This window comes from Dendrobates tinctorius, unplaced genomic scaffold (genome assembly GCF_039654945.1).
Source record: "Dendrobates tinctorius isolate UK_male_01 unplaced genomic scaffold, ASM3965494v1 ptg000251l, whole genome shotgun sequence".
Lineage (NCBI taxonomy): Eukaryota > Metazoa > Chordata > Amphibia > Anura > Dendrobatidae > Dendrobates > Dendrobates tinctorius.
Window position 1 is genome coordinate 12,029,145 of NW_027361918.1, and position 25,975 is coordinate 12,055,119.

A 25,975-nucleotide genomic window follows, 5' to 3' on the forward strand; every position below is an offset into this window, starting at 1 on the left:
ATTCGACCCATCTGTCCCATCCACCAGCACAGGAGCATCGTGGCCGCCTACATTACATGAAGCTGCTGGTGAGGAGATCGCTTTCCCTTTACCCCACCCTTCTGCCCCTGCCGCCTCTAGTACACCTGCGGGTACTGGGCGTCAGCGGCAGAGGGGTCAGGAAAAGAGTTATGCGCAAGAGTTATTGCATCTGAATGCATCTTTCCAGAACTGTCTCAAAGTCTTGTCAGAGCAAATCTCCGCAGGCTTTCAGCAGATCAACTCCAGCATTCTGGAGGTGAAGACACTTCTGCAAACCATGCATTCAGAAGCAAGATCTTCGCCAAACCACACCTTTTTCAGGTCTGTTGTGGAGCGCATGGCAACACTATCTCCTACCCAGCAGGTGCATGTAATGCATTCGTGCCACGGTGCTCTACAGCAGGTTACCTCCCAACCTCCACCTCCCACCACTGTAGTTCCTCCACCTGCACCCTCTCCAGCCACTTTCCATCCTCCCCCTCCTATTACATCTGCACCCCCTCCAGCCACTTTCCATCCTCCCCCTCCTACTACATACCAGCAACCTGCCCAATACCAGCAACCTCCCCAGTACCAGCAACCTCCCCAGTACCAGTCATCTCCCCACTTCCAGCAACCTGCCCCGTACCAAACTCCTTCCCCGTACCAAACTCCTTCCCCATACCAAACTCCTTCCCCATACAACTTTCCATCAACATCATCTGCTCCTACAGTCCCTGCCCAACCCTCCACTCCACCGCCCACCACCTCTTCTGCCTCCCACATGTCCACCTATTCTGTAGCTTTTTCCACACCTTCACCTCTAACTGTTCCTTCCCCACCACGATCCCAGTCCTCTCTCCACACACCCAGTGTCGAAGTGTCCCGCAGCCCCTCCAGCAGTATTTCCACCCCACAGTACACAGATTTGTAATGTGTGTTTTTTGTAATAAAAATGCCCATTGGGTTTAAAACCTTTATTAAAAAAGTTTTTTGCACTTTAAAAACATTTTACAAAAAAAAAAAAATTTAAATAAAAGTTAAATTATCGTTTCACAATGGTTGTCTGTCATTTCTTTCTGCGGCGAACTATGTTTTAAAAAAAGGTTAAATACAGGGTATTTCAAAGGGAAAAAGGTATTCAAAACCAGGTATATAACTGTGGGTAAATTTTAGCTTTTTGCCACAGTTGTGTTCCTGGTTGTGTTTGAAGCAAAGTATTTCACCTAAAAAGTTGTGTTTATTGTTGGTGATTTCCTACCAATGTACACAACTTTTGTTAAAAGGTGAAATACTTTGCATAAAACACAACCAGGTACACACCTGTGGCCTAAAGGTAAAAATAGTAAGACCATGACAAGATAGCCAACTTTGGTTGGCAAAGGTATATACTGTTGGTCCAGAAGGTACACAAGTTTAGGGCACAAATCTTTCACACTCTGTCATCCCAGTGTACTCTGCCTTGAGGTGACATAAAGTATAGTGGAAAATTGTCCCTGAAACCGTCACAGAACTTCTAGTGGTAATATTTCCAATGACAACATCCATCTTCGCCAGTAACTTGCTCTTCTCTCCAACCTGCACTTTCTTCTCTACAACCTGTCAAAGAAGGGCTGTAGGAACCATGCTATATCTAGTTTTCCAGTAGCCAATCCCGTTCGGAAGGCCACGAGGGTCAATTTTAAAAACCGGATCTGGCGTAATCCGTCGAAAAACGGATAGAAGAACGGATAGAAAAACGGATGAACCGGATGAGACGGATCCGGTTTTGTCTGTCAAGAACAAGACGGATCCGGCAGAAAACCGGATCCGGCACTTCAGGTTTTACAAAACATTTGCCGGATCCGGCATTCCGGCACGACGCCGGATCGCGCCTGACGCCAAAAACCTGATGTGTGAAAGTAGCCTTAGACACTGTCAAAAACACACATGCTTGCCAAAAGCAAAAACGGGTAGAAATAATCACATTGGTAAAAGTAATGCTCATTAAACCAGCAATAGAATATGCTAACTAAGGCTAATTAAGCCAACAATATATAGTTTGTGATCAAAATAAAGAAAAGCCACATGTTTCTGCCCGGGATCAAAACAGGGAACTTTCAGGAGGATGGCAAACAGGACAATCACTACACTACAGTAACCAGACAAGAGTGTTTACTGTGGTCATGGCAAGCATTAAAAATCAAGCACTCATTGTCAAAAGCGCTAGTTTGCAAGAGGAACGCTGTGTTTCTGCCCAGTTTCGAACTGAGGACCTTTCGCGTGTACAGCAAACGTGATAACCGCTACACTACAGAAACAAACCGATTCAAACAAACAAAAGATGCTGTGGTCATGGCAAGCAATAAAGAACAAGCACTGAAAGTCAAAAAGATCGTTTTCCAAGAGAAAAAGCTGTGTTTCTGCCCAGTTTCGAACTGGGGACCTTTCGCGTGTGAGGCGAACGTGATAACCGTTACACTACACAAACCAGAGGCAAGCGCTTACTGTGGTGACAACAAGCAATCGAGATCAAGAACTGAAAGTCAAAAGCTTGGATACCAAAGGGTAACAGCGTGTTTCTGCCCAGTTTCGAACTGGGGACCTTTCGCGTGTTAGGCGAACGTGATAACTAGAGTTGAGCGAAACGGGTCGAAAAAATTCAAAAGTCGCCGACTAGGATGAGGTCGGCCACGAGGTCGGCGACTTACGCGCCAAAGTCGCGTTTCAAAAGTTTGTTTTGCGCTCTGTTTCAGCCAATCAGGATCCACGGACACTGTGGGCAACGTGATGACATAGGCACGGGTCACCACCATCTTTCAGAAGGGCATGCAAGTGATTGGCTTGCTTTGGTGGGCGTCACAGGGGATATAAAAGGGCGTGCACGCCGACAGCCATCTTACTTCTGCCGATCTTAGTATAGGGAGAGGTTGCTGCTGATTCTGTAGGGAGAGCGTTAGGCAGGGAAGAAGACAAAAAAACTGCTTCTGCTGATAGCGATTTGGCCTGCACAACACACAAGTCACTGTGTGTGCAGTGCAAGGGGAGGCTATATAGTGGTGTATCAGTGGTGTTGGTTGTTGGGCTGCCTTTTAAGGCTTCCTGACACGCTGGCATTGCTGTTTACCCACTGCTCCGCAAACTGCTTTTTTAAAAGCAATCCAATCTCCCTTATCCTCTCGTCACTTTGGTCACAGGCAGCTGTGCCATCGAGCGTGTCACATAGCGCTCAGATATCAGTGGGCCGCACACAATCCACAAGTGTCCAGTGTCCAAAAGTGTACGCAGAGATTCAAAATCTCCATTATCCTCTCGTCACTTTGGTCACAGGCAGCTGTGCCATCGAGCGTGTCACATAGCGCTCAGATATCAGTGGGCCGCACACAATCCACAAGTGTCCACTGTCCACAAGTGTACGCAGAGATTCAAAATCTCCATTATCCTCTCGTCACTTTGGTCACAGGCAGCTGTGCCATCGAGCGTGTCACATAGCGCTCAGATATGAGTGGGCCGCACACAATCCACAAGTGTCCACTGTCCACAAGTGTACGCAGAGATTCAAAATCTCCATTATCCTCTCGTCACTTTGGTCACAGCCAGCTGTGCCATCGAGCGTGTCACATAGCGCTCAGATATCAGTGGGCCGCACACAATCCACAAGTGTCCAGTGTCCAAAAGTGTACGCAGAGATTCAAAATCTCCATTATCCTCTCGTCACTTTGGTCACAGGCAGCTGTGCCATCGAGCGTGTCACATAGCGCTCAGATATCAGTGGGCCGCACACAATCCACAAGTGTCCACTGTCCACAAGTGTACGCAGAGATTCAAAATCTCCATTATCCTCTCATCACTTTGGTCACAGGCAGCTGTGCCATCGAGCGTGTCACATAGCGCTCAGATATCAGTGGGCCGCACACAATCCACAAGTGTCCAGTGTCCAAAAGTGTACGCAGAGATTCAAAATCTCCATTATCCTCTCGTCACTTTGGTCACAGGCAGCTGTGCCATCGAGCGTGTCACATAGCGCTCAGATATCAGTGGGCCGCACACAATCCACAAGTGTCCACTGTCCACAAGTGTGTGCAGAGATTCAAAATCTCCATTATCCTCTCGTCACTTTGGTCACAGGCAGCTGTGCCATCGAGCGTGTCACATAGCGCTCAGATATCAGTGGGCCGCACACAATCGACAAGTGTCCACTGTCCACAAGTGTACGCAGAGATTCAAAATCTCCATTATCCTCTCGTCACTTTGGTCACAGGCAGCTGTGCCATCGAGCGTGTCACATAGAGCTCAGATATCAGTGGGCCGCACACAATCCACAAGTGTCCAGTGTCCAAAAGTGTACGCAGAGATTCAAAATCTCCATTATCCTCTCGTCACTTTGGTCACAGGCAGCTGTGCCATCGAGCGTGTCACATAGCGCTCAGATATCAGTGGGCCGCACACAATCCACAAGTGTCCAGTGTCCAAAAGTGTACGCAGAGATTCAAAATCTCCATTATCCTCTCGTCACTTTGGTCACAGGCAGCTGTGCCATCGAGCGTGTCACATAGCGCTCAGATATCAGTGGGCCGCACACAATCCACAAGTGTCCAGTGTCCACAAGTGTACGCAGAGATTCAAAATCTCCATTGTCATCTCTTCACTTTGGTCACAGGCAGCTGTGCCATCGAGCGTGTCACATAGCGCTTAGATATCAGTGGGCCGCACACAATCCACAAGTGTCCACTGTCCACAAGTGTACGCAGAGATTCAAAATCTCCATTATCCTCTCGTCACTTTGGTCACAGGCAGCTGTGCCATCGAGCGTGTCACATAGCGCTCAGATATCAGTGGGCCGCACACAATCCACAAGTGTCCACTGTCCACAAGTGTACGCAGAGATTCAAAATCTCCATTATCCTCTCGTCACTTTGGTCACAGGCAGCTGTGCCATCGAGCGTGTCACATAGCGCTCAGATATCAGTGGGCCTCACACAATCTACAAGTGTCCACTGTCCACAAGTGTACGCAGAGATTCAAAATCTCCATTATCCTCTCGTCACTTTGGTCACAGGCAGCTGTGCCATCGAGCGTGTCACATAGCGCTCAGATATCAGTGGGCCGCACACAATCCAGAAGTGTCCACTGTCCACAAGTGTACGCAGAGATTCAAAATCTCCATTATCCTCTCGTCACTTTGGTCACAGGCAGCTGTGCCATCGAGCGTGTCACATAGCGCTCAGATATCAGTGGGCCACACACAATCCACAAGTGTCCAGTGTCCAAAAGTGTGCGCAGAGATTCAAAATCTCCATTATCCTCTCGTCACTTTGGTCACAGGCAGCTGTGCCATCGAGCGTGTCACATAGCGCTCAGATATCAGTGGGCCGCACACAATCCACAAGTGTCCACTGTCCACAAGTGTACGCAGAGATTCAAAATCTCCATTATCCTCTCGTCACTTTGGTCACAGGCAGCTGTGCCATCGAGCGTGTCACATAGCGCTCAGATATCAGTGGGCCGCACACAATCCACAAGTGTCCACTGTCCACAAGTGTACGCAGAGATTCAAAATCTCCATTATCCTCTCGTCACTTTGGTCACAGGCAGCTGTGCCATCGAGCGTGTCACATAGCGCTCAGATATCAGTGGGCCGCACACAATCCACAAGTGTCCACTGTCCACAAGTGTACGCAGAGATTCAAAATCTCCATTATCCTCTCGTCACTTTGGTCACAGGCAGCTGTGCCATCGAGCGTGTCACATAGCGCTCAGATATCAGTGGGCCGCACACAATCCACAAGTGTCCAGTGTCCAAAAGTGTACGCAGAGATTCAAAATCTCCATTATCCTCTCGTCACTTTGGTCACAGGCAGCTGTGCCATCGAGCGTGTCACATAGCGCTCAGATATCAGTGGGCCGCACACAAGCCACAAGTGTCCACTGTCCACAAGTGTGCGCAGAGATTCAAAATCTCCATTATCCTCTCGTCACTTTGGTCACAGGCAGCTTTGCCATCAAGCGTGTCACATAGCGCTCAGATATCAGTGGGCCGCACACAATCCACAAGTGTCCAGTGTCCAAAAGTGTACGCAGAGATTCAAAATCTCCATTATCCTCTCGTCACTTTGGTCACAGGCAGCTGTGCCATCGAGCGTGTCACATAGCGCTCAGATATCAGTGGGCCGCACACAATCCACAAGTGTCCACTGTCCACAAGTGTACGCAGAGATTCAAAATCTCCATTATCCTCTCGTCACTTTGGTCACAGGCAGCTGTGCCATCGAGCGTGTCACATAGCGCTCAGATATCAGTGGGCCGCACACAATCCACAAGTGTCCAGTGTCCAAAAGTGTACGCAGAGATTCAAAATCTCCATTATCCTCTCGTCACTTTGGTCACAGGCAGCTGTGCCATCGAGCGTGTCACATAGCTCTCAGATATCAGTGGGCCTCACACCATCCACAAGTGTCCAGTGTCCAAAAGTGTACGCAGAGATTCAAAATCTCCATTATCCTCTCGTCACTTTGGTCACAGGCAGCTGTGCCATCGAGCGTGTCACATAGCGCTCAGATATCAGTGGGCCTCACACAATCCACAAGTGTCCAGTGTCCAAAAGTGTACGCAGAGATTCAAAATCTCCTTTATCCTCTCGTCACTTTGGTCACAGGCAGCTGTGCCATCGAGCCTGTCACATAGCGCTCAGATATCAGTGGGCCGCGCACAATCCACAAGTGTCCAGTGTCCAAAAGTGTACGCAGAGATTCAAAATCTCCATTATCCTCTCGTCACTTTGGTCACAGGCAGCTGTGCCATCGAGCGTGTCACATAGTGCTCAGATAACAGTGGGCCGCACACAATCCACAAGTGTCCACTGTCCACAAGTGTGTGCAGAAATTCTAAATCTCCCCTGTCCTATAGACACCTTGTACCTTGTTTTACATTACTATATAGTTTGTTGGATTTTGTCTACATTTCTACCAAAAATGAGGAAGGCTGGTGTAAGAGGCCGTGGAATTGGGCGGGGATTGGCAGCTGGTAATGATGGTGTTGGTGGTGGATCTGATGGTAGTGGCAAGAGCAAAATAGGACCGAATGCAGGAGGTGCTGACCCTGCGTCATCGTCTGGCTACATAAGGACTCAAACGCTTAGTTTTCTAGAAGTTGGCAAACCGCTTTTAAAGGCAGAGCATCAGGAAAAAGTTTTGTCTTACATTGCTGACTCAGCCTCCAGCTCTATCGCCTCCTCTTCTTCAGTTGTAAAAAGTAAAAGCACTGAGTCGTCATTGGAGGCTCATGTTCATGAACCACACCTTTCCTTGTGTCCTTCACCCCAACCAAGATTGAAGGATGACGCAGGCCATACTACTGATTATTCCATGGATCTGTTTTCACATACCATGCCTGGATTATCAAGTCAAATGGTGAATTACCCAGGCCAAGATGAATCTGACATGGAGTGCACTGATGCACAGCCGCTGATGGATGATTCTGCTGGTACATTCACTCAGAGCACTACATTGTCCTCGCAGTGTACAGAGCCAGATTTTGACCCTGATGAGACTCAGGTGCCCCTTCCCGCACACTATACCACCATACACGGTGACACAGAGAAAGGTGCACATGACATAGAAGAGGAGGTGATGGATGACCCAGTTGTTGACCCAGATTGGCATCCATTGGGGGAAGAGGGTGCTGCTTCCAATAGCTCAGATGAGGAGCATCCACAGCAGACATCGACATCGCAACAGCTGTTATCTGGCAGGCCCGGAGCACTCCAAAGACAGGTTCCAAACATCAAAAGAGTTGCTGGACAGCTTGTCCAGAGGGTCAAAAGATCACAGCGTGCTAGGCCGCAAAATGTATGCCAAAGTAGGAAGAGTGCAGTGTGGCACTTTTTTGAACAAAATCCTCATGATCAGGCCAAGGTTATCTGTAAGAAGTGCGCAAAGACCTTTAGCCGAGGGAAAAATCTGAAAAATTTGAATACCAGTTGCATGCTTAGACATTTAACCAGCATGCACTTGCAAGCGTGGACACAACACCAAACCTCAAGTGCCACATGTGCAACTGATCACAACGAAGATAGTCAGCAACGCTACATTGTTTCCCCCACTGTAAGCCCACCGGTTAGCACAGCAGCAAATGTTGAGGTGTCGTTGCAAGGCCACAGCAGTCAGGGAATCCCACTGTTATATCAACGAAAGACTGATTCTAGGCCATCAGAAAGAACACCAACTCCATCACCATCATCAACCCTCTCTCAGTCCGCCCTGTCCACCGCTACTTCCACCATATGCAGCTCTCAGGTCCAGCTCACCCTCCCAGACACTATGAGTAGGTCAAGAAAGTACTCAGTCTCTCATCCGCGTACACTGGGTTTGAACGCCCACATTGCCAAACTAATCTCGTTTGAGATGATGCCCTTTCGGTTGGTGGAAAGCACAGCTTTCCGCGAACTCATGGCCTATGCAGTACCACGCTATGACCTACCCAGTCGCCACTTCTTCTCTCACAAAGCCATCCCAGCCCTCCACCATCATGTGAAAGACCGCATTGTCCATGCACTCAAGCAGTCAGTGAGCGGAAAGGTGCACCTCACAACTGATGCATGGTCCAGTCGGCATGGCCAGGGCCGTTACGTGTCCATCACTGCGCACTGGGTTAATGTGGTGGATGCAGGGTCCACAGGGGACAGCGGTGGTGGGACAGTGCTGCCTAGCCCACGGTATAGGAAACAGTTGGCTGTAGGCGTTCGACCCTCCTCCTCCTCCTCCTCCTCCAGAAGCGACAGCTCGTCCACATAGCGCAGTCGTACGAGCACTCCATCTGCAGCTGCCACTGTTGCACACGATGTGTCCCCCTATCGAGCAGCTAGTGGAAAGCGTCAGCAGGCTGTGTTGCAGATGATGTGTTTGGGCGACAGACACACCGCCGAGGTGCTGGCCGAGTACTTGAAGCGACAAACTGAGTCATGGCTGGGCAGTGTACATCTTGAGGCAGGCAAGGTAGTTAGTGATAACGGCCGTAATTTTGTGGCAGCCATAGCCCTTTCAAAACTCAGCCACATACCTTGCTTGGCTCACACCTTGAACCTGGTGGTGCAGTGCTTCCTCAAAAATTATCCGGAGTTAACAGCCCTGCTCCAGAAGGTGCGAAGACTGTGCGCGCACATCCGCCGGTCGCCTGTACACTCCGTTCGTATGCAGAAGCTGCAGCGATTGCTCCACCTTCCCAACCACCGCCTCATTATCGACATTGCAACAAGGTGGAACTCCACCCTGCACATGGTGGAGCGGCTGTGCGAGCAGAGGCAGGCCATAATGCTTTTGTGGGAGGATACACGGCCAGGCACTTTGAGAGCAGACATGGAATTGACAGGCGTGCAGTGGTCGAAGCTGAAAGACCTTTGTAAAGTCCTTCAGTGTTTCGAGGAATGCACACGGCTGGTAAGCGCAGACGACGCCATCCTAAGCATGAGCATCCCACTTATGCGTCTGCTCATGCAAACTTTGACGCACCTTAAGGAGCAGGCGTCTGCAGCCAATGTTGATGAGGAGGAAGAGGAGGAGGGAATCCTTGGTGACATTCAGCCATTGTCTGCTCAGGGACCTCTCCTGGACGAGGTGGAGGAAGAAGAGGAGGAGGAGGAGGAGGATGATGGGGATGATTACTTAGGGGAGGAGGATGCATCTCGTGGGGCAAGTGAAAATGTTGGCGTGGCAAGGTCTGGTACAGGGTTTGTGCGTGACTGGAGGGATGTGGATTTGCCAGAAAGTGCTCCTCCACCCAGCACTCGCAGTGCATCATTGACACCGGGAACATTGGCCCACATGTCAGATTATGCCTTGCGGATCCTAAAAAGGGACCCCCGCATTGCCAAAATGATGAACGATGACGACTACTGGTTGGCCAGCATCCTGGATCCACGCTATAAAGGCAAATTACAAAACATCATGCCACAGGAGAACCTTGACCTAATATTGGCTAATAAACAAGCAACTCTGGTAAATCGGTTGCTTGAGGCATTCCCAGCACACAGCAGCGGTGATGGTTCTCACACGAGCCGTACGGGCCGGGGGCAGCTTGGCAGAGGTGTTCGTGGTGCACACAGCAGAAGTGGCGTTGGAGACAGGGGTTTCATGACAATGTTGTGGACTGATTTTTCAAATACCGCTCACACAACTGGTAATACTGCATCGATGGAAAGTGACAGGAGACAGCAGTTGTCAACTATGGTTACAAACTACTTTTCCTCCCATATCGATGTTCTCCCACACAGGTCATTCCCCTTTGACTATTGGGCCGCTAAACTGGACACCTGGTCTGAATTGGCACAATATGCCTTACAGGAGCTCGCTTTCCCAGCTGCAAGTGTGCTATCGGAAAGAGTCTTCAGTGCAGCTGGATCAATCCTGACAGAAAAAAGGACCCGTCTGTCAACCCAAAATGTGGATGATCTAACCTTCACTAAAATGAACCACGCATGGGTTTCCAAGGATTTTGTCCCACCTTCCCCTGATGACACATAGGGTGACAGAAAAATGGCTTGCTTTGGTCCACCTCTTCCTGGTACTTCACCTATTTCGCCTTTTGCATCAGTTGAATGTCCAACATCAACATATGCCACTTTCTAAAACTCCCTAACTGTGCTGCCTCCCCCCCCATGGCCGGGGTCACCACCTAGCGCATGACACCGTGCGAGTGCCGTTGCCCTGGACAGGTGGGTAGGCCGACTCTTGGGCGCGGGCACTGGCACAGGGTCCCTCATAGTGCAATCAAGTGTCTCTGACAGTGGTGGTGCACACCCGTCGTCAGACACACCGCTGTACTATGAGGGGCTCAGTGCCAGTACCGAAGCCCACGAGTGGGCCCCCCTTGCTTGGCCAGGGCCCCAGCATTTGCAATCTTTACCTCTCCCTGCTCCTCCGCTGTGTAATCTGGGCCGTCAAATCCATACTGTGCCTGACACCGTCTTTGCCTGCCTCCTGAGACATATATTTTGAATGTGTACGCTATCCATACATGTTATCCAGGGATACGGTACCCTTTCTAACCTTTGTGCAATGACGTGCAATCCATACTGGGCCTAACACCATCTGAGCCTGCCTCATGCTGTATAGACATATATTTTGAATGTGTACGCTATCCATACATGTTATCCGGGGATACGGTACCCTTTCTAACCTTTGTGCAATGACGTGCAATCCATACTGGGCCTAACACCGTCTGAGCCTGCCTCATGCTGTATAGACATATATTTTGAATGTGTACGCTATCCATACATGTTATCCGGGGATACGATACCCCTTCTAACCTTTGTGCAATGACGTGCAATCCATACTGGGCCTAACACCGTCTGATCCTGCCTCATGCTGTATAGACATATATTTTGAATGTGTACGCTATCCATACATGTTATCCGGGGATACGGTACCCTTTCTAACTTTTGTGCAATGACGTGCAATCCATACTGGGCCTAACACCGTCTGAGCCTGCCTCATGCTGTATAGACATATATTTTGAATGTGTACGCTATCCATACATGTTATCCGGGGATACGGTACCCCTTCTAACCTTTGTGCAATGACGTGCAATCCATACTGGGTCTAACACCGTCTGAGCCTGCCTCATGCTGTATAGACATATATTTTGAATGTGTACGCTATCCATACATGTTATCCGGGGATACGGTACCCTTTCCAACCTTTGTGCAATGACATGCAATCCATACTGGGCCTAACACCGTCTGAGCCTGCCTCATGCTGTATAGACATATATTTTGAATGTGTACGCTATCCATACATGTTATCCGGGGATACGGTACCCCTTCTAACCTTTGTGCAATGACGTGCAATCCATACTGGGCCTAACACCATCTGAGCCTGCCTCATGCTGTATAGACATATATTTTGAATGTGTACGCTATCCATACATGTTATCCGGGGATACGGTACCCTTTCTAACCTTTGTGCAATGATGTGCAATCCATACTGGGCCTAACACCGTCTGAGCCTGCCTCATGCTGTATAGACATATATTTTGAATGTGTACGCTATCCATACATGTTAGGCTGGTTTCACATTAGCGCATTTTCAGCGCGCGCACGGCCGGGGGTAGCTCCGCCCCCGAGCTGGCTCTCTGCCCGGCGTGCCCGCCCCTTGCTTGTAGCGCCGCCTCCTAGCGGACAGCGGCGCCTGCGATCGTCGCACCCTATCTTTAGCATAGGGTGCGCCGATCGTGCGCAGGCCGTGCGCTAGTTGCGCTTTGACCTGCGCTGCGCACTTTTGACGGTGCGCCGTGCACGTCAAAATCCGAAAAGTTTGATTTTGGCGCGCACGGCGCACCGTCAAAAGTGCGCAGCGCAGGTCAAAGCGCAACTAGCGCACGGCCTGCGCACGATCGGCGCACCCTATGCTAAAGATAGGGTGCGCCGATCGCAGGCGCCGCTGTCCGCTAGGAGGCGGCGCTACAAGCAAGGGGCGGGCACGCCGGGCAGAGAGCCGGCTCGGGGGCGGAGCTATCCCCGGCCGTGCGCGCGCAGAAAATGCGCTAATGTGAAACCGGCCTTATCCGTGGATACGGTACCCTTTCTAACCTTTGTGCAATGACGTGCAATCCATACTGGGCCTAACACCATCTTAGCCTGCCTCATGCTATATAGACATATATTTTGAATGTGTACGCTATCCATACATGTTATCCAGGGATGCGGTACCCTTTCTAACCTTTGTGCAATCACGTGCAATCCATACTGGGCGTGAGAACGGCTGGCGAGCTGTTAAGCAAGCTACAGCACCTGTCCAGACAAGTACAGGGATTCCCTAGCGAGGAGACTTATTTGATTGTTTTCTATGTTGGGACAGCAATTTTTGGGGAGCACTATACTCTGGAGAATGATAGATGGGGCCCACCATACACTGTAACATTCCAAAGGTGGACATCAGACACTGGAGCAGCATTTACAGGGCCCATTATACACTAGAGCATTAGAAATGGGGCCCATTATGTTTGGAGCATTATTTGGGCCCATAAGACAGTGGAGCTTCATCCATGGGGACCAACATATACTGTAGCATTATGTGGAGCTCATCATATACTGTTTCAAACTTTATATGGGACCAATGATTTTGTATGGAGAAATAGATGGGCCTCGTCATGAGATGTAAAAAGTGAGGTATTTTTCATTGTACTATACCGCTATTTCTCTGCCGTATCGGAGCATGATGATTTGTGGTATGTGTTAAAGGGGTGCTCAATCGCCCAGGGAACATGAAAACCTGCAGCCAGCCCTCCCCCCCCACAAATTTAGCCAAATAACCCTATTTTTCAGGGCGTAACTTGTATTATGAAGTTAATTAAGGTTGACAAGCTTAAGTAAGAAGAATTGATGCTTTTGGCATTCAAATGGGCACTGTAGGTGTGTTTCCTGTCCTCCTCTCACTGCGAACTTTTATTCCCCATTGACTTACATTGGGTTTCGTGTTTCGGGATGACCCCAACTTTTCCCTATAATCGGACGATCTTGCTCGACCCGACTTTTGGAAAAGTCGGGTTTCACGAAACGAAACGCGACCCTAAAAAACCAAGAGTCGCTCAACTCTAGTGATAACCACTACACTACAGAAACCGGCTGCGGAAGGTTACTGTGGTCATGACGAGCCATCGAGAACAAAGACTCAACGTCAAAAGCTTTAATATCAACACCATATGTCATGCTTCTATCCAGTTTCGAACTGGGGACCGTTCGCGTGTGAGGTGAACGTGACAACCACTACACTACAGAAACTCCATGCAAAGTTAAAGATGTTTAAACATGCTGAAATGAGCTTGAAAAAGAAAAAACATCCAGCCAAAGTCAAGAGGTCTTCCTCTATGTCTGAAGACAGGACAAAGTGCATGTTGCAACACAGGAACCTTTCATTTGTCAGGCTATTGGAGAAAAAGAACAAACAGGGAAACAAAACCATGCTCCACAAAACATTCTCATGCCTTTGTCCAAAAGCCAAAAAGAAAAAGCACCTAGATGCCTGCTTTCGCACCTTGATCCTATCAGGTGTTACTTGAATTAGGAACACTTAGACACTGTCAAAAACACACATGCTTGCCAAAAGCAAAAACGGGTAGAAATAATCACATTGGTAAAAGTAATGCTCATTAAACCAGCAATAGAATATGCTAACTAAGGCTAATTAAGCCAACAATATACGTTTGTGATCAAAATAAAGAAAAGCCACATGTTTCTGCCCAGGATCAAAACAGGGAACTTTCAGGAGGATGGCAAACAGGACAATCACTACACTACAGTAACCAGACAAGAGAATTTACTGTGGTCATGGCAAGCATTAAAGATCAAGCACTCATTGTCAAAAGCGCTAATTTGCAAGAGAAACGCTGAGTTTCTGCCCAGTTTCGAACTGAGGACCTTTCGCATGTAAAGCCAACGTGATAACCGCTACACTACAGAAACCAACCGATTCAAAAAAACAAAAAATGCTGTGGTCATGGCAACCAATAAAGAACAAGCACTGAAAGTCAAAAAGATCGTTTTCCAAGAGAAAAAGCCGTGTTTCTGCCCAATTTCGAACTGGGGACCTTTCGCGTGTTAAGCGAACATGATAACCACTACACTACAGAAACCAGCTGCGGAAGGTTACTGTGGTCATGACGAGCCATCGAGAACAAAGACTCAACGTCAAAAGCTATAATATCAATGCCTAATGTCATGCTTCTATCCAGTTTCGAACTGGGGACCGTTGGCGTGTGAGGTGAACGTGACAACCACTACACTTCAGAAACTCCATGCAAAGCTAAAGATGTTTAAACATGCTGAAATGAACTTGAAAAAGAAAAAAACATCCAGCCAAAGTCAAGAGGTCTTCCTCTATGTCTGAAGACAGGACAAAGTGCATTTTGCAACACAGGAACCTTTCATTTGTCAGGCTATTGGAGAAAAAGAACAAACAGGGAAACAAAACATTCTCATGCCTTTGTCCAAAAGCCAAAAAGAAAAAGCACCTAGATGCTTGCTTTTGCACCTTGATCCTATCAGGTGTTACTTGAATTAGGAACACTTAGACACTGTCAAAAACACACATGCTTGCCAAAAGCAAAAACGGGTAGAAATAATCACATTGGTAAAAGTAATGCTCATTAAACCAGCAATAGAATATGCTAACTAAGGCTAATTAAGCAAACAATATACGTTTGTGATCAAAATAAAGAAAAGCCACATGTTTCTGCCCAGGATCAAAACAGGGAACTTTCAGGAGGATGGCAAACAGGACTATCACTACACTACAGTAACCAGACAAGAGCGTTTACTGTGGTCATGGCAAGCATTAAAGATCAAGCACTCATTGTCAAAAGCGCTAATTTGCAAGAGAAACGCTGAGTTTCTGCCCAGTTTCGAACTGAGGACCTTTCGCATGTAAAGCCAACGTGATAACCGCTACACTACAGAAACCAACCGATTCAAAAAAACAAAAAATGCTGTGGTCATGGCAACCAATAAAGAACAAGCCCTGAAAGTCAAAAAGATCTTTTTCCAAGAGAAAAAGCTGTGTTTCTGCCCAGTTTCGAACTGGGGACCTTTCGCGTGTGAGGCAAACGTGATAACCGCTACACTACAGAAACCAGATGCAAGTGCTTACTGTGGTGACAACAAGCAATCGAGATCAAGAACTGAAAGTCAAAACCTTAGATACCAAAGGGTAACTGCGTGTTTCTGCCCAGTTTCGAACTGGGGACCTTTCGCGTGTTAAGCGAACATGATAACCACTACACTACAGAAACCAGCTGTGGAAGGTTACTGTGGTCATGACGAGCCATCGAGAACAAAGACTCAACGTCAAAAGCTATAATATCAATGCCTAATGTCATGCTTCTATCCAGTTTCGAACTGGGGACCGTTGGCGTGTGAGGTGAACGTGACAAGCACTACACTTCAGAAACTCCATGCAAAGCTAAAGATGTTTAAACATGCTGAAATGAACTTGAAAAAGAAAAAAACAGCCAGCCAAAGTCAAGAGGTCTTCCTCTATGTCTGAAGACAGGACAAAGTACATTTTGCAACACAGGAACCTTTCATTTGTCAGACTATTGGAGAAAAAGAACACACAGGGAAACAAAACCATGCTCCACAAAACATTCTCATGCCTTTGTCCAAAAGCCAAAAAGAAAAAGCACCTAGATGCCTGCTTTCGCACCTTGATCCTATCAGGTGTTACTTGAATTAGGAACACTTAGACACTGTCAAAAACACACATGCTTGCCAAAAGCAAAAACGGGTAGAAATAATCACATTGGTAAAAGTAATGCTCATTAAACCAGCAATAGAATATGCTAACTAAGGCTAATTAAGCCAACAATATACGTTTGTGATCAAAATAAAGAAAAGCCACATGTTTCTGCCCGGGATCAAAACAGGGAACTTTCAGGAGGATGGCAAACAGGACAATCACTACACTACAGTAATCAGACAAGAGCATTTACTGTGGTCATGGCAAGGATTAAAGATCAAGCACTCATTGTCAAAAGCGCTAGTTTGCAAGAGGAATGCTGTGTTTCTGCCCAGTTTCGACCTGATGACTTTTCGCGTGTAAAGCAAACGTGATAACCGCTACACTACAGAAAGCGGAGGCAAGTGCTAACTGTGGTGACAACAAGCAATCGAGATCAAGAACTGAAAGTCAAAAGCTTGGATACCAAAGGGTAACAGCGTGTTTCTGCCCAGTTTCGAACTGAGGACCTTTCACGTGTAAAGCGAACGTGATAACCGCTACACTACAGAAACCAATCGATTCAAACAAACAAAAAATGCTGTGGTCATGGCAAGCAATAAAGAACAAGCACTGAAAGTCAAAAAGATCGTTTTCCAAGAGAAAAAGCTGTGTTTCTGCCCAGTTTCGAACGGGGGACCTTTCGCGTGTGAGGCGAACGTGATAACCGCTACACTACAGAAACTGGAGGCAAGCGCTTACAGTGGTGACAACAAGCAATCGAGATCAAGAACTGAAAGTCAAAAGCTTGGATACCCAAGGGTCACTGTGTGTTTCTGCCCAGTTTCAAACTGGGGACCTTTCGCGTGTTAGGCGAACGTGATAACCACTACACTACAGAAACCAGCTGCAGAAGGTTACTGTAGTCATGACGAGCCATCGAGAACAAAGACTCAACGTCAAAAGCTTTAATATCAATACCTAATGTCATGCTTCTATCCAGTTTCGAACTGGGGACCGTTCGCGTGTGAGGTGAACGTGACAACCACTACACTTCAGAAACTCCATGCAAAGATAAATATGTTTAAACATGCTGAAATGAACTTGAAAAAGAAAAAAACAGCCAGCCAATGTCAAGAGGTCTTCCTCTATGTCTGAAGACAGGACAAAGTGCATTTTGCAACACAGGAACCTTTCATTTGTCAGGCTATTGGAGAAAAAGAACAAACAGGGAAACAAAACCATGCTCCACAAAACATTCTCATGCCTTTGTCCAAAAGCCAAAAAGAAAAAGCACCTAGATGCCTGCTTTCGCACCTTGATCCTATCAGGTGTTACTTGAATTAGGAACACTTAGACACTGTCAAAAACACACATGCTTGCCAAAAGCAAAAACGGGTAGAAATAATCACATTGGTAAAAGTAATGCTCATTAAACCAGCAATAGAATATGCTAACTAAGGCTAATTAAGCCAACAATATACGTTTGTGATCAAAATAAAGAAAAGCCACATGTTTCTGCCCGGGATCAAAACAGGGAACTTTCAGGAGGATGGCAAACAGGACAATCGCTACACTACAGTAACCAGACAAGAGCTTTTACTGTGGTCATGGCAAGCATTAAAGATCAAGCACTGATTGTCAAAAACGCTAGTTTGCAAGAGGAACGCTGTGTTTCTGCCCAGTTTCGAACTGAGGACCTTTCGCATGTAAAGCAAACGTGATACCCGCTACACTACAGAAACCAACCGATGCAAGCAAGCAAAAGATGCTGTGGTCATGGCAAGCAATAAAGAACAAGCACTGAAAGTCAAAAAGATCGTTTTCCAAGAGAGAATGCTTTGTTTCTGCCCAGTTTCGAACTGGGGACCTTTCGCATGTGAGGCGAACGTGATAACCGCTACACTACAGAAAGCGGATGCAAGCGCATACTGTGGTGACAACAAGCAATCGAGATCAAGAACTGAAAGTCAAAAGCTTGGATACCAAAGAGTAACAGCGTGTTTCTGCCCAGTTTCGAACTGGGGACCTTTCGCGTGTAAAGCGAACGTGATAACCACTACACTACAGAAACCAACCGAATCAAGCAAGCAAAAAATGCTGTGGTTAATGCAAGCAATAAAGAACAAGCACTGAAAGTCAAAAAGATCATTTTCCAAGAGGAAATGCTGTGTTTCTGCCCAGTTTCGAACGGGGGACCTTTCGCGTGTGAGGCGAACGTGATAACCGCTACACTACAGAAACCAGATGCAAGCGCTTACTGTGGTGACAACAAGCAATCGAGATCAAGAACTGAAAGTCAAAAACTTGGATAGCAAAGCGTAACAGCGTGTTTCTGCCCAGTTTCGAACTGGGGACCTTTCGCCTGTTAGGCGAACGTGATAACCACTACACTACAGAAACCGGCTGCGGAAGGTTTCTGTGGTCATGACGAGCCATCGAGAACAAAGACTCAACGTCAAAAGTTTTAATATTAAAGCCTAAAGTCATGCTTCTATCCAGTTTCGAACTGGGGACCTTTCGCGTGTGAGGTGAACGTGACAACCACTACACTTCAGAAACTCCATGCAAAGCTAAAGATGTTTAAACATGCTGAAATGAACTTGAAAAAGAAAAAAACAGCCAGCCAAAGTCAAGAGGTCTTCCTCTATGTCTGAAGACAGGACAAAGTGCAGTTTGCAACACAGGAACCTTTCATTTGTCAGGCTATTGGAGAAAAAGAACAAACAGGGAAACAAAACCATGCTCCACAAAACATTCTCATGCCTTTGTCCAAAAGCCAAAAAGAAAAAGCACCTAGATGCCTGCTTTCGCACCTTGATCCTATCAGGTGTTACTTGAATTAGGAACACTTAGACACTGTCAAAAACACACATGCTTGCCAAAAGCAAAAACGGGTAGAAATAATCACATTGGTAAAAGTAATGCTCATTAAACCAGCAATAGAATATGCTAACTAAGGCTAATTAAGCCAACAATATACGTTTGTGATCAAAATAAAGAAAAGCCACATGTTTCTGCCCGGGATCAAAACAGGGAACTTTCAGGAGGATGGCAAACAGGACAATCACTACACTACAGTAACCAGACAGGAGCGTTTACTGTGGTCATGGCAAGCATTAAAGATCAAGCACTCATTGTCAAAAGCGCTAGTTTGCAAGATGAACGCTGTGTTTCTGCCCAGTTTCGGACTGAGGACCTTCCGCGTGTAAAACGAACATGATAACCGCTACACTACAGAAACCAACCGATTCAACCAAACAAAAAATGCTGTGGTCATGGCAAGCAATAAAGAACAAGCACTGAAAGTCAAAAAGATCGTTTTCCAAGAGAAAAAGCTGTGTTTCTGCCCAGTTTCAAACTGGGGACCTTTCGCGTGTGAGACGAACGTGATAACGGCTACACTACAGAAACCGGATGCAAGCGCTTACTGTGGTGACAACAAGCAATCGAGATCAAGAACTGAAAGTCAAAAGCTTGGATACCAAAGGGTAAGGCTGGTTTCACATTTGCGTTTTTTTGCGCTGGAAAAAAACGCATACCTGCGCATGCGTTTTTCCCCCTATATTTAACATGGGTGCGCATACCTGCGCGCTGGTAAGCGCAAGTATGCGATTTTCATGCGCTGCGTTTTTTTGGGGTGTGCGTTTGTATTTTCCAGACGCAGCATGTTGCATTTTTTGGCCCTGCAAAAAAGCGCATGCGCACGTATGCGCACGTTTTGCGCTAAAAATGGCCATTATAGCCTATGGATGCGCATACGTGCGCACTGGCATGCGCATGTAAGCGTTTTTTTAGCGCTGCGTTTTTTTGGTAGTGTCCACTTGTTGTACTAGTTATAATCTTCTAAAGTAAAAAAAAAAAAAGTCTATATAAAGGAGGTGCCTGCCAAAACTCTGCCACTACTACACTGACAGATTGGAGAGCAGACAGTCAACAAGGAACCCATCTGATCAGCGAAGAATGTGAGTATATTACATTATATGCCTGTCCTTTTAAATTATGTATGTACTAATGATTTTTATTATTTTTACATGCAGTATGTCTTCAGAATCCGAGTATTCCCCATCGCGGCAGGAATTGGCGCAAGCAGACCGTGAGGTGATTATTTTCGTGCATCTGGTAAGTATATCTGCTGCTTCTCCAAATCTCTTACGTTTTTTTCTACTTTTTTAAGACATCGTCATCATCATCATCTTCTGAGGACGGGACTAGTGAGGGCGAAGAGCAGGAGCAGCAAAGCCAAGTCCCGGTGGTGATACGGAATGTATGTATCAAATGATTTGTAATGTTCTTTATATTTTATCTTCTATTTTTACTCTTTTTTATGTTTCTTTTTTTGTAACTTTTTATTCAATTTAAATTTGATTATTCTAATGAATGTGTTTTGTCTTGGTTCCACAACGGGATGAAGACGTCTACCTGGATAATGAGCAGCTCATCAGCCTGGTCCAGGAGCGTTCGCCGTTGTAGGACAGCCGTGACCAGCTGCACAAGGACATTGTGGTGACCCGGCGGCTATGGAATGAGGTGGCCGCAGCGTTGATGGATGGCTGGGACAGCGCCACAGCATCCTCCAAAAAGGCGTTTAGTGAGTATTTCCCTGCTCTGTATTGTGCCGCAGTGACTGTTGTCCTTGACGGCACTGTTGGGTTTCGTGCTAGGTGTATTCTAGCAGGAAACCCAACAGTGTCATCGGGGTCTACAGTGACTGCTTTGAGTATTGTATTGCTACATTGTGCCGCAGTGACTGTTGTCCTTGACGGCACTGTTGGGTTTCGTGCTAGGTGTATTCTAGCAGGAAACCCAACAGTGTCATCGGGGTCTACAGTGACTGCTTTGAGTATTGTATTGCTATATTGTGCCGCAGTGACTGTTGTCCTTGACGGCACTGTTTTTTTTTTAACAACAGTGGACAAAGTACGAACACGTTGGCGTTCGATCAAGGACCGCTTCAACAGTGATGTTCGTGCTGAGGGCCAGGTTCGCAGTGGAGCTGCGTCAAGGACCAGAACTAGATACCGTCACTATCACGCGTTGCAGTTCCTAAGACCGGTCCTTGCCACGAGATCGTAAGTATTATAAATTTTGGGTTTTTATTTTTATTAATCTGAGTTTTTCTAATCCACAGCTGATGCTTCTTGTAAAGGCATGGTAGTAATGATTTTCCTTTATTCCACAGCACCTGGAGCAGCACCCTGCAACCTGGCCCTGGAGCGGTCCTTCCTCGGACGTCCTCTGACCCGTCCCAGCCATCCGACAGCCAGGAAGCACCTTGCAGGTCAGCCACACACACAGCTGGTGACCAGGAAGCTGGGCCATCAGGTGTTCCCCTGTCCCAGGTCTCTGCCACTGGTTATGCGGGCACTACCCGCCAGCGGCAGAGGGCCTTGGACAGGAATGTCTTGCCCGAGTTTATGCATTTGAGCGAGGCCTTTAATTCCAGCCTCAAATCACTGTCCGACAGAGTTGAAAGCGGTTTTGCACTCATGGAACATGGTTTTAACCACTTTGAACACCGCTTCAATTCTGTAGAACAGCGCCTTGACCGTCTGGAGGCCGACCTCAACAGACCAGCACACCATTTTTTTAGTAAGATTGAAAAGGGCATGGCGGAACACCTTAGTCCTGAGCAACAGCTGAATGTGCTGCAGGCCTGCAACAATGCTTTCTTGCAGGCTATGCAGCATAATCGGTACGGTCAGCAGTCAGTGGTGTCATTTCCACCTGTGCCACCATTGACTCGCTTCACCTCACTACCGACTTGTGCTGCATACCACTGCACGGACACCTCTATTCAAAGCCAGGACACCCACCGTTACACCACCACAAGTCTGAGTGCAGCTGGTCACTTCACCGACACCACCATGGCAAGCGCTGCTCCTGTCTGGAGCACCACCGCCACTCCCATGCATGCGTGGAGCTCAGCCACCACTAGGCAAACATGGAACAGCCCTGCCGCTACAACAACATGTAGTAGCCCTGCCACCACCACTCTGCAAACCTGGACCATCACTGCCACCACCAGTCCTCCTGCAAGGACGAGCACTGCCAACGAAGAGCAGCAGCAGCAGCCACCTCAGCAGCAGCAGCCACCTCAGCAGCAGCAGCAACCACCTCAGCAGCAGCCACCACAGCAGCAGCAGCAGCCACCACCGCAGCAGCCGCCACCTCAGCAGCAGCAGCAGCCACCTCAGCAGCAGCAGCCACACCAGCAGCAGCAGCCACCTCAGCAGCAGCAGCCACACCAGCAGCAGCAGCCACCTCAGCAGCAGCCGCCACCTCAGCAGCAGCCGCCACCTCAGCAGCAGCAGCAGCCACACCAGCAGACGGGGGACCTACACTCAATATTTGCCCCTAGTTCAAGGCGAAATCTATCAAGGCGGGCATTGGGCCAAAGTCGGTCCAGGCACACAAGCCTACGGCGACATGCCATTACAACTAATGTACCTGAACAGATTTCCTCTCCTCCAAGTGTTCCTAGTTTAATTCCCTTAACTGGACTACCTTCCCCCACAAGTTTTGTTGCCCCTTCCCCTCAAACACCGTCTTCAACTTCAAGTGTTGCATATTCCCTGCACACCCCCAAATTGAAACCATCTGCCCCCAAACGCCGTAAAAAATAATTTTTTGGTTTACTTTTTTTGATTAAAAATAAATTTACATTTGTGGTTCACCATTAAAAAGTTTCATTAATGTTGTTTGCGCCGCTCACACACACTGATGGGTAAATACATGTTAAAAACCAACCCAAGGCCTAGTATAGTCATATGTGAAATACCACGGCCTAGTATAGTCATACCAAGGCCTAGTGTAATAACTCTAGTTTTACCAACTTGGATCTGGTTTCATGAAAAACAAACTGTTGAAACTTGTCTAAAAAATAAGTTTCTAGTTTCAACAGTTTGTTTTTTGTGAAACAAGATGCTAGTTGTTAAAAATCGAGTTATTACAGTAGGCCTTGGTATGACTATACTAGGCCGTGGTATTTCACATATTACTATACTACTAGCCCCAAGGCCTACTATACTCATATTTGAAATACCACGGCCTAGTGTAGTCATTCCAAGGCCTAGTGTAATAACTCTAGTTTTACCAACTAGAATCTGGTTTCATGAAAAACAAACTGTTGAAACTTGTCTAAAAAATAAGTTTCTTTCTAGTTTCACCAGTTTGTTTTTTGTGAAACAAGATGCTAGTTGTTAAAAATCAAGTTATTACAGTAGGCCTTGGTATGACTATACTAGGCCGTGGTATTTCACATATTACTATACTACTAGCCCCAAGGCCTACTATACTCATATTTGAAATACCACGGCCTAGTGTAGTCATTCCAAGGCCTAGTGTAATAACTCTAGTTTTACCAACTAGAATCTGGTTTCATGAAAAACAAACTGTTGAAACTTGTCAAGTTTCAACAGTTTGTTTTTCGTGAAACAAGATCCTAGTTGGTAAAAATCGAGTAGGCCTTGGTATGACTATACTAGGCCGTGGTATTTCACATATGACTATACTAGTAGGCCCAAGGCCTACTATACTCATATTTGAAATACCACGGCCTAGTATAGTTATTCCAAGGCCTAGTGTAATAACTTGTAAGTTGGAATGGAGCAGATTACATTCATCCACTCAATGCTGACTTGTATTCGCCATTGACTTTCATTGGGGTTGGGTTTTGAGGGTTGTGTTTTGAGAAAATCACATACTTTTTTTTCAACTAGTTGCACAATTTTCTCTTGAAAAAATTTGGTTTCCTGATTCATGGCCTGCAGCTTTGCTCGTTCCAATATATTTCACGCAGACTAGCAATGCTGCATTTTAACTCGTATGTGTATTTACCTGCCCAGGTGTGTGAACATCAAAAAATTCAGTTATACATGGGAAGTTTTTTATTTAATTGGAGTTTAAAAAATATAGTGCACTCAGTAATGGTATCAAATAAGGTTTTTTATTACCATAAACAAACAAAAACATTACACCATTTCATCTTGCCAGTGCACCCGTCCTACATCAGAAATAAAGTAGGCCGCAAATTGGTCCCTCATTTGGCCAACTTCAACGGATGACCTGAGAGTGTGCTGAGTGAATTCAGGCAATGGGTTAGGAGCATCATCGTCCAGTTCAAAGGTCGGGTGCTCTTTAGCCATCACAAAGTTATGTAGAACCACACAGGCCTTCACCACCTCATCGACTGTTTCAAGTTTAAGATTAATGGCCGTGCCCAGAATTCGCCATCTGGAGACAAGAATCCCAAAAGCACACTCGACAGTTCTTCTGGCCCTGGTCAGCCTGTAATTAAATATTTTTTTGGTGTGGTCCAAGTCACGGCTGGAGTAGGGTTTCAGTAAGTTTCCGCACATTTGAAAAGCCTCATCGCCAACCATTACAAAGGGCAGTGGCGGAGCTTCGGTGTGAGGAAGAGGCCGTGGCATAGGGAAATTAAATTGGTTGCCATACAACCTCCGGCCCATGTCTGAGTTTTTAAAAGCCTGTGAGTCATTACCACGGCCAAATGCTCCAATGTCCACTGCTACAAACATACATCCGGCATCCGCAATCGCCATGAGTACTATTGAAAAGTACTTTTTGTAATTATAGTACTCAGATCCCGTTCTTTGGGGTTTGATGATCCGTATGTGTTTACCATCAACAGCTCCCAAACAGTTGGGAAAATTGCATACTGTCCAGAATTTGTCAGCAATTTCCATCCACTTTTCAGCAGTGGGCAGGGGCATAAATTCTGGACAAAGAACATTCCAGAGAGCCCGGCAGGTGTCAGCAACAATTCCAGACAAGGTAGAGATTCCAATACGGTACTGGAAGTGTAGTAAAGATAGGGTTTCTCCAGTCGCCAGGAATCTGTGAACAGACAAAGAAGTAAAATTAATATTTATGTATATTATTTTAAAAAACTATAAAATAAAATATTAGTACATTCACGAAAACTAATTACCCAAGGTTTTGAATACTAAATTTTAAAAAAAACCATCAGACCGCACCCCTTGGTTTTTAAAACATACCGTAATGTCACCAGTAGCCGTTCCTCAGGAGGAATCGCACGACGGAGCTGTGTGTCCTGTCTCCGGATGGATTGTTGGACACGAGCAAGCAAATCCATGAAACTTTCGTGGGACATCCGGATATAATCTGTAAATTTCTCCGGGTTTGACTGGAGCTCGCTGTAGAGGGTGTGGTATGCCACACGGCTCTCCCGGAGTTCAACAATCGGATGTATCCACATACGCCGCCGTCTTCGCTGCCTCTCTCTCTTCCTTTGTTCATGGCAAGCAACTGCATACGCCTGAGCCATCGCGATGTCCAAATCCAAGTTGAAGTGAAAACTCTTCCAGCGCAGATCCATGGTCACGAGAAGAATCAAGCAAATGTGAAGAATACTGTAGACAGGGTCTATATATTAACATACCACACCCACAATGCAGTCCCATTGGTCTTGTGTGTTGTTGATTGGTTGTTTTTTCTGTTTTGTGGGGTTTTTCCAAAATCTGTAAAAAAACGCAAACGCACAAAAAACGCATACAAACGCACAAAAACGCTGCGTTTTTTTAATGCATGCGCATAAAAATGCTTGAAAAAAACGCAGCGTTTGTATGCATTTTTTTAATGCGTTTTTTTGCGGGAAAAACGCGCTGCAAAAAGAAGCAAGTGTGAAACTAGCCTAACAGCGTGTTTCTGCCCAGTTTCGAACTGGGGACCTTTCGCGTGTTAGGCGAATGTGATAACCACTACACTACAGGAACCTGCTGCGGAAGGTTACTGTGGTCATGACGAGC

At 46.7% G+C, this 25,975-nt stretch overlaps 14 non-coding genes across 14 annotated transcripts; all 14 read right to left on the reverse strand.

The window, feature by feature from the left end:
- Positions 1–2,397: 2,397 nt before the first annotated feature.
- On the reverse strand, positions 2,398–2,470 carry TRNAV-CAC (transfer RNA valine (anticodon CAC)). The gene has a single exon. It is a non-coding gene; the product is annotated as a tRNA-Val (tRNA).
- An 11,891-nt stretch (positions 2,471–14,361) lies between these two features.
- TRNAV-UAC (transfer RNA valine (anticodon UAC)) lies at positions 14,362–14,434 on the reverse strand. Its single transcript has one exon. It is a non-coding gene; the product is annotated as a tRNA-Val (tRNA).
- A 923-nt stretch (positions 14,435–15,357) lies between these two features.
- TRNAV-UAC (transfer RNA valine (anticodon UAC)) lies at positions 15,358–15,430 on the reverse strand. Its single transcript has one exon. It is a non-coding gene; the product is annotated as a tRNA-Val (tRNA).
- A 97-nt stretch (positions 15,431–15,527) lies between these two features.
- TRNAV-CAC (transfer RNA valine (anticodon CAC)) lies at positions 15,528–15,600 on the reverse strand. Its single transcript has one exon. It is a non-coding gene; the product is annotated as a tRNA-Val (tRNA).
- An 86-nt stretch (positions 15,601–15,686) lies between these two features.
- Positions 15,687–15,759, reverse strand: TRNAV-AAC (transfer RNA valine (anticodon AAC)). The gene has a single exon. It is a non-coding gene; the product is annotated as a tRNA-Val (tRNA).
- A 927-nt stretch (positions 15,760–16,686) lies between these two features.
- TRNAV-UAC (transfer RNA valine (anticodon UAC)) lies at positions 16,687–16,759 on the reverse strand. The gene has a single exon. It is a non-coding gene; the product is annotated as a tRNA-Val (tRNA).
- Positions 16,760–16,856: 97 nt separating this feature from the next.
- TRNAV-CAC (transfer RNA valine (anticodon CAC)) lies at positions 16,857–16,929 on the reverse strand. The gene has a single exon. It is a non-coding gene; the product is annotated as a tRNA-Val (tRNA).
- An 86-nt stretch (positions 16,930–17,015) lies between these two features.
- Positions 17,016–17,088, reverse strand: TRNAV-AAC (transfer RNA valine (anticodon AAC)). Its single transcript has one exon. It is a non-coding gene; the product is annotated as a tRNA-Val (tRNA).
- A 768-nt stretch (positions 17,089–17,856) lies between these two features.
- On the reverse strand, positions 17,857–17,929 carry TRNAV-UAC (transfer RNA valine (anticodon UAC)). Its single transcript has one exon. It is a non-coding gene; the product is annotated as a tRNA-Val (tRNA).
- Positions 17,930–18,026: 97 nt separating this feature from the next.
- On the reverse strand, positions 18,027–18,100 carry TRNAV-CAC (transfer RNA valine (anticodon CAC)). Its single transcript has one exon. It is a non-coding gene; the product is annotated as a tRNA-Val (tRNA).
- Positions 18,101–18,185: 85 nt separating this feature from the next.
- On the reverse strand, positions 18,186–18,258 carry TRNAV-UAC (transfer RNA valine (anticodon UAC)). The gene has a single exon. It is a non-coding gene; the product is annotated as a tRNA-Val (tRNA).
- Positions 18,259–18,355: 97 nt separating this feature from the next.
- Positions 18,356–18,428, reverse strand: TRNAV-CAC (transfer RNA valine (anticodon CAC)). The gene has a single exon. It is a non-coding gene; the product is annotated as a tRNA-Val (tRNA).
- An 86-nt stretch (positions 18,429–18,514) lies between these two features.
- TRNAV-AAC (transfer RNA valine (anticodon AAC)) lies at positions 18,515–18,587 on the reverse strand. The gene has a single exon. It is a non-coding gene; the product is annotated as a tRNA-Val (tRNA).
- Positions 18,588–25,869: 7,282 nt separating this feature from the next.
- Positions 25,870–25,942, reverse strand: TRNAV-AAC (transfer RNA valine (anticodon AAC)). The gene has a single exon. It is a non-coding gene; the product is annotated as a tRNA-Val (tRNA).
- Between the last annotated feature and the right edge of the window lie 33 nt (positions 25,943–25,975).